Below are 8,590 nucleotides of genomic sequence, written 5' to 3'. Positions count from 1 at the left end.
GTTTTCTGGAGATACAGAATCACACTGACTGCATAATAATGATGGTGATGATAGCTAACGATTATTGAGCACTCAGTTCCAGTCATACTACATGCTTTATATGCATTCTCTCATTTCTCATAATAACTCTATGAACTGGGTGTTAGGTAATATCATTAGCTCCATTTTACAAATAATGAAACTGAGGCTCAGACAGCTTCTTCAAAGTCGAACTGTGCTTAAGTCATACAGCCAGGATCAAATTCAGGCAATCTGACTCTTTGGAGTTATGCTCTCGACCTCTCTACTATTGTAACCAAATACTTTTTCAGAAAAAGAGAAAAAGGAATTTAGTATAACTCCCTCATTTGGCAGATGGACAATTGAGAGCCAAAAGTGTTTGGTGTTGTAGAGATTCTTTGACTAACAAGGATTAAAGGAATTCTCCCCACTCTTGGTCCAAACCACCAAAAGCTGAACAAAACTCACGCTGATTTTTGTGAGGCTTCATCTAAGATCAGTTTGTACATACAGGTCTGCCTTTTGTGTACTGCAAAATGGTGCCCAGGTGAGGGTTGGGTAGGGTCTGAAATCTACAGTGCACCCCCCTCACCAAGCCCTGTGTCTTGGCATAGGTTGTCCTCCTCTCAGAGGAAGAGGTACTTTTGAAGATTTTTTTTTTTTTGCACAGAGAAGGAGCTGTTTTGTTTTTCGCATTTCCACAAAAGCACAACATGCACTAGGAAGTCCCTGCCAAAACACTGCAAATTGTGCCCAACAAAACACAGCTAAAAAGTGTCCCAATTTTTCATACACAAAAAAATATGAGAAGTGTCACTAGTTGGTGCTCAGTAAATACTTGTTGAATGAGTGAATTTTAAATGAGCAAAGATGCCCTAATTATACAGACACATAGGGAGCAAAGCACATGGGACACACAAATTCATAGCCAGAACCCAAATCCATGGCACCAAATCATCCATGGGAAATAACTGGTTTCTTGTGCACACTTATCTAATTTGTGCACACTTAAAAAAATAAAAAAATAGTATGTACACTGTTTCCCTAAGATATCACCTCATTTCTATAATTTCTATATTAACATACATATTATATTTCTTCTATTTTCTATTTCATGAAATTCAAACTACAAGAAACTTTACAGCTGCATTACTCCCCATCTGAACTTACTCCCCAGTGATACTTTTTCTCTTCTAGAACAAATAAAATCGATTGCCCTTGCTAAGCATGGTGGCTTGCAATTACCTATTTTAATGCTTCACAAAACCTAGGCAAGCCAATTGCTTCCTCCATTCTCACATCCTTCCCCACTGTGGCCCACACCTCTGCTGACTGCAGTGATCTGAACTGAGTACTCACAAAGGCCACTCTTCTCTCTCTGCCTCTAATAACCCGGTATAACAATTGTGGTGAGTAATTTCCTTACCACTTCTGTTGTTAACAAATGCTAATAATACTGCACGGTACAGATCAAGCCCAGCCACTGAAAAAGAAACTACACAAATTATTTTTTAAAGTTATCATCAAAAGAAATGCTTTTCTGCAGGAAATTTTTTAACTGCTCAAGGCGTTTGCCTAGCCCTGCTTAAGTGACCGCTTCTTTGTTAATTAACAAGTGCATCTGCTTCACGAATGAAAACGGTTCAACTTATCTAAAGTACACTTGCAGGCTTTTTTGGGTGGATGTAACTATAAGAGAGTCATCGTCATCATTTTCTAGAACCAGGGTCACCTATTTTCATGACGCCTGGGTTAATAGGCTCTGGGTGGTCTCCCATTCTGATGCTCACTAAATCTTATTCTGTCTGCAGGAATCATGATCGAGCTGGTGATTGGTTTCCTGCTATATCTAACTGTATTTCTTGTACATGCCAATAATCAATTAATTAATCAATACAATCAATTGTTTATGCACCAAATATTTAGTAAGGACCTTCCCATGCCAGGCATTGTGCCAGGCCATGGAAAGACAGCAGTGATCAAGACTCAGATGAGATCCTTGCATTACACTGTGACAGAAGGCAGTTATCTGAGGTTCTCCTCCCTAAAATAAAGTGAAAAAAATGGCCAAATAACGTAACCCAATATGATCAAGACGAATTCCAGTGCGAAGCCTAATGAAGGAGTGCCAACAGCATGTTATGTAGCTGAGCTCTTGTTCCATAATAAAGTCTCCAATTAATTTTCTCCAATAGACGAATACAAAAATAACTAATGTCAAGATACAATCTCATGCCAGTTAGAATGGTGATCATTAAAAAGTTATGAAACCACAGATGCTGGAGAGGATGTGTAGAAATAGGAAAGCTTTTACACTGTTGGTGGGGGTGTAAATTAGTTCAACCATTGAGGAAGACAGTATGGCAATTCCTCAAGGATCTAGAACCAAAAATATCATTTGACCCAGCAATCTCATTACTGAATATATACCCAAATGACTATAAATCATTCTACTATAAAGACACATGCATACATATGTTTATTGTGGCACTGTTCACAATAGCAAAGACTTGGAACCAACCCAAATGTCCATCAATGATAGACTGGATAAAGAAAATGTGGCACATATACACCGTGGAATACTATGCAGTCATAAAAAAGGATGAGTTCGTGTCCTTTGCAGGGACATGGATGAAGCTGGAAACCATCATTCTCAGCAAACTAACACAAGAACAGAAAACCAAACACCACATGTACTCATTCATAAGTGGGAACTGAACAATGAGAACACATGGACACAGGGAGGGGAACATCACACACCAGGGCCTGTCAGGGGGTGGGGGGTGGGGTAGGGGAGGTATAGCATTCGAAGAAATACCTAATGTAGATGACGGTTTGATGGGTGCAGCAAACCACCATGGCACATATATACCTATGTAAGAAACCTGCACGTTCTGCACATGTACCCCAGAACTTAAAGTGTAATAAAAATCAAATAAAATAACAAAAAAGTAACTAATGTCATGACTTCCATATCTTACTAGTGTTTTACACTAATATGTGTTTTACAAGCCTTTCTCCAAATACATGTAAGTCTAGGTTATTTTTACTGAAGTTTCAGTCATAGTATGATGCTAAGTGCTTGCTCATGGTTTTAATTGCTATGGAGATCTCAAAGACAAAAATCATTTTATGAGCAAAGGCTACCCTTCTACCTCTTGCTCATCGTATAAAAATCATGACATTCACATGGGTCACCAGCAGTAAATGGCTGACGGAAATTATGGAAGGAAAACTCCATGTAACTGAAAAATCATCTCAAATGCATATTGGTCTCATCATGATTTCTGTCATCTTCACACATAAAGGCCAGCATGCTTTCGTTTTCTCAAGCATGTGTGTAATTATGGCTTGGCTCATGTCTTCACAGAGTAGTGACCTGATAGCATCTAGAGAAATACCAAACACACACACGCTCAATAAATGTTTTCTGATGATGTAATGCTTCCTATTTATTGTTTTAATGGCAAGTCATTTTATGTTTCAGATTGGCACATTTTTATGGTAAATGCTGAATAATGAATTTAAGAATCCTCAACTTAGAGTTTAAAAAATTCCTTGAAAGCAATTTTGTCACCTTACCTCCTAATTTTCAGAATGCTATTTAATCTGCCAGTGACTAAGCTTGTAGGAAAAACCTTTTTTGTTGTTAGGTAAAGGAAAATGTGGGTGGAGAGAATGAGGTCTGATTTGTATCCACCTCATAATTTGGACTGTCCAAGATAGAGGAAAAAGGAAATCTCAGGCCTCCCCAGGTAGGGATATGAGGTTGCTTAGAATTCCATTTTTGGGGAAGTCCATTACCAAGGTTATGTAAATTCTCAAGTAACAAATTGACTCAGCATGTTCCTAAGCCGCAGACCTCTTAGGTGATGTATTCTATACACACGTCATTTGCCTATTTGCTCTCACTAAGTGACAGGGAAACCATGTATTTTCCCCACCTCATACACACACATAGCGGAAGTACACTAAGCTCCCCTTTGGTCTTGTTCTTATTCACCTTTCTTGCAATTAAGACATTCTGCACCTGACCTTAGCAATTAATTTAAATTATCTTCACCGCTCCCCTCCACCATGATATTTCAGTGAGCTTAAACAATTCTAGATACTCTTCTTTTGCCAAAAATGCTTTTCTTATCTTTTGTGTAGCTAGGAAAATTCTTTCACATGTTATAAATCTATTTAGAAATCAGCTGGCATTGTCAAAGTTCTAACCACTATATTTCCCAAAGCTTACTTTCTATTTTTGCATGTACATTTAACATCAGTGACAGCAGCAACTACTATCACATTCTTTTTAAAAGTATGATCCACAAGAAATCTTTTTCTCAATTTCTGAAAAAAGGCAGGGAACTAACATTTAATGAGTTCATACCTGCTATTTGCAAGAAAGTTTTAATGGACTTACATATAACATTTAAAGTCAAAGTTTATTGCTTTTTCTTTAAAGACTGATAATTTTTACTGGGAATAAAGGAATTAGTCAGAGAGAACAGAGTTTATAGAAAACATACAAATATGGGAGTCTTAGGCTTCCCATTCCCAACAAGGTGCTCTTCATTTTATATAATGCCAGTGATTTTCTGCCACCCTCACCACAGTTCCTGTATTAATCATGTCCATTCCTAACACTAATAGAAATCATCCTAGGTCACTGTATCACCTTGCCAGTAGCAATCTTGGCGTCTTAGCAGTAGCAATCCCATCACCACTTATAAGTATGACCTTGGGCAGGTTTCCTTATCTCTCTGTGTCTCCAGTTTCTCATCTTTAAAGTGGATGACAATAGTAGCTATCTCACAAATGTGAGGCTTAGGTTTATGGTACTTCATTGAATCTACATTGCCATTGATTGTAAGAGGCAGCTTGTTTCAGATATATTAATTTATGAATATAATGTCCACAAATAGATGACATACAGTAATAGCTGAAATATATCTAAGTACGAAATTAAGAATAGTGCCTGGCACAATAGGATGTGTCCAATAGGTGTCAACTGAGATTATTAGCAACCCATGGGCAACAGGGTAAAAGTGGGCTTGTCAAGCCTCCTGTGGGCCACGATATGGATTCTTCATCTGAGGAAGAACACCTGGAGCACATCCTTGTTGAGTTTGCCTGGGCAGGTCATGCCACTGTTCTGGGCCTCTGTAAATAGGGGGCTAGATTAGTCGCCTTTAATTTTTTTTTTCCTAGCAGGTAAACATATTTTTCCAAACGAAATCTTACATAGGACCCAAAGTGTAAAACAGACAAAGGATTTGTTCCAGTTAAAGCAGGGCTGGAGGAGCACAAAGCTCTGCCTATCATCTTTCCTCCCCTTTACCTGCAGGGAAACCCCACCAAGAGCCCCTTCAGGGCAGTCATCTCACCTTGTTGTCATAGTAAGATCATGAGTCTCTTAACACACCTACAGGTGTTTGTTAATTAATTACTCCAAACTTTGTCATATTTCACCTTATTTGGCTGAATCATTTAGTATTTAATAAGTGCACTGCACAGACACATTTTCTATTATACTTTTCTTGCTTTCCTCCACATTGGTCTCCAAACTCCTTCCAATCCATCTAACATAACTGAGACCATATTTTCATCTCAGTCGGGTCACCTCATGACCCTTCCCAGATTTAGTGTAATGCTCACAGAAGACACAACATGAAGGGTGTTGAACTTTTATTCCATATAAAGCTTTCTGCTCTCAAGGACTTTTTATTCTAATGTCTTCTTCTTGAAACCCTCCTTGAGCTCCATCTCAGGAAGCCTCCACCCAATAACAGATTCAATTTAACTTTTTTTTTTTTTTTTTTTTTTGAGACAGAGTTTTGCTCTTATTGCCCAGCCTGGAGTGCAATGGCGCAATCTTGGCTCACCACAACCTCCACCTTCTGGGTTCAAGTGATTCTCCTGCCTCAGCCTCCCGAGTAGCTGGGATTACAGGCATGCACCGCCACACTTGGCTAATTTTTTTTATTTTTAGTAGACACGGGGTTTCACCATATTGGTCAGGCTGGTCTCGAACTCCTGACCTCAGGTGATCCGCCCACCTCAGCTTCCCAAAATGCTGGGATTACAGGCATGAGCCACCACAGCCTGGCCCAATTTAACTATTTTTGTGTATCAATTATGAGCTTATGGGAAACATAACGTTCTTTTCCTGGATTGTTCACATATAGCTTAGCAGATAAATGAAAATAGAATACTCTATTCAGTATCCCACACAAATTGTATAAAGTGCTTCTTCTCTGATGGTGCCTGCTGGATTTGTGTGTATGTGAATAACTCAACTCAGGCTTAGTATGAGTTATGTGCAATGTACAATAGGAGCTAACTGAAGGCAGTTTCCACAGAAGCCCACGGTTGTGGCAACTCAGAGAGCTTTGACACAAAGAACAATTGACAACAGGTAAGAGAATGTTTTCTAAAATAAAATTGCTCTTTAGGGATTCAGAAAGTAAGCAGGATATTCCCAAATCATCTTTCTCCTAGATACTAAGCAGATATTGTCTCTTTATAGTTTTTTCCTGACTTATGTTTCCATAAATTAGAAGAAGTCAAATAGTGTTGTTTTTCTCCAAAGGATCATTGATTCAAGGGAGAAAAAAACCCAGAGATCAAATACCAAAAGTCATTTAAAATAGCCTCTTTCTAGTCCTTAGAGAGATTATAGCATTCAATTTGTTTTATTTTAAACAACTATTTAGAGGCTAGAAAGCTTTATTTAATAAAACAATTACAATTAAAATATGTTTTAGCTTCATGGTATGCAGATTTGAATAAGAAACAAAGTGGAAGAAAAAAAGTGAAGGAAAGACAAGAGGAGAAGAAATCTCTGGGAGGAATGAGCAACAAAAGAGGAAGGAGGAATAGAGAGATCCAGAGAGGAAGCAGGAGGGAGACAAGGGGAGAGGGAGGCAGACAAGCAGAGCTTTGCCAGGTCTGCGGCGCCCTTGGGTGGTGGCTACTAGCAGTCATCATTCTTAACGATTACTGTTGACCTTCCTCAGCCTCTGTAATTCTGACATTCCTAATGCCTAAATGTAAACATTTCTAAATGTTGACCTGAACACCAGTGCCATTAAAAATAATTCTCTGAACACAGTAGCAATGACCAGGTTCTGAGAGCTGGATAAGTCAAGTCAAGGGCCAGAGAGTCCCTCATCCCTGTCATGTCATTAAAGCTTCTGGTTGATGCAGATACTGATGACAGAACAGCTTTGACTAAATACGTTAATCTGACCTGTGATGACTTAACTGCCGATATCCAAAATCATTGAACCATCTATCTCTTAATTTCATGAAAATTTACTTTTAGTTGATTCTTGTTATAAGCATGTTTCTTTTGTATTCCTGGTTTTCCTTCTTCTTTTGCACTGATTTCCCCCTTGGTGTGTATTTTAAAGTTCTGAGAACTCAACGGAGCAAAAGATGAGTGTTCTGATGTTCTCATAACAATGAAAAAGCTTGAAAAGCATGGAAAATGAACAATAATTAAGTAAATGTAAGTAAGCCATATTGTTGCCCTTTCTTGTTGTCAAGATAACTGATTTCCTGATGGATTTTGTCTATGCTATTCAAGACCCAAATGACTGCAGAAGTTTATTCATTTCTTTCTCTCTTCTTTTATGTATATAAAACACTGGAAAATTATTATTCGGTCTTACACTGGACCAAGTTGTCACTAGTTAAAGTCAATGAAAGAGAAGCAATTGGATATTGTGGCCCAGATGGGAAGCTGATTATATTATTTAATTAACCCAGAAAAGATATACATTTAAATTCTAGATATTATCAACAATAATTTTGCAGACATACTCTCCTTCTTACCCCAAACCCACATCAGGAACGTCTTCATTAAGGTCCAGTCCCTTTATGGAATCTCATGAACTAACTGCACAGGCTGTTCTGTTTAATCCAACATCAGCAATGGAGGCAGTTCCCTGCTGTAGAGAGAAGTAGTTAGGCTCTGGAGGTAGTTCCTCCAATCACTTCAATGTCTTACTTATCTTCTTTGTGCTTCGGTAGTAAAGAGGCACAATCGTAATACCTATTTCTCATGGTTGTTGCTTTAAATGAGATTATGTCTATAAAGCACTTAGGTATAAAAGTGTTTACTAGAATAATTATCGATATTATCTTTCTGATTGGCCCAAAGTCTTTTTTCAGAAAGAGCCATCCCATTTCCCTTTATTAGCAGCAAGAGTCTATCAGATATAACTATTTCTCAGTTTAAAGGGTGACTTCAGGGTAGTCTTGGAGCCCATTGGGTAAATCTCACAGAGTCTGTGTTTTCCTGGTCTGCACTTCGTTAATTAGTCATTTATGTTTTTAGAACTACCGTGCACCCTGTATATGGAGAAACCATATTTAAAGAATTGAAGTAAAACAAAACATTCAGCACTGAAACTGTAGAGAGCACATTGACTTCTGATGGCTCAGATGCCGTTTCAGGATTCTGTGGTCCCTTGTCCTCCCCACTACCGAATGTGGTATAAGATTGGATCTCTGTCTATGTAAGAAGTATATATTATATCCAATCTTTTTTCTAAAATAATGATGTTCACAGGGCTCATGAATTCATTGCTGCACA

This window comes from Macaca fascicularis, chromosome 5, assembly GCF_037993035.2.
Source record: "Macaca fascicularis isolate 582-1 chromosome 5, T2T-MFA8v1.1".
NCBI lineage: Eukaryota > Metazoa > Chordata > Mammalia > Primates > Cercopithecidae > Macaca > Macaca fascicularis.
The sequence above is the reverse complement of the archived record's forward strand: the minus strand, read 5'-3'. Positions refer to the sequence as shown.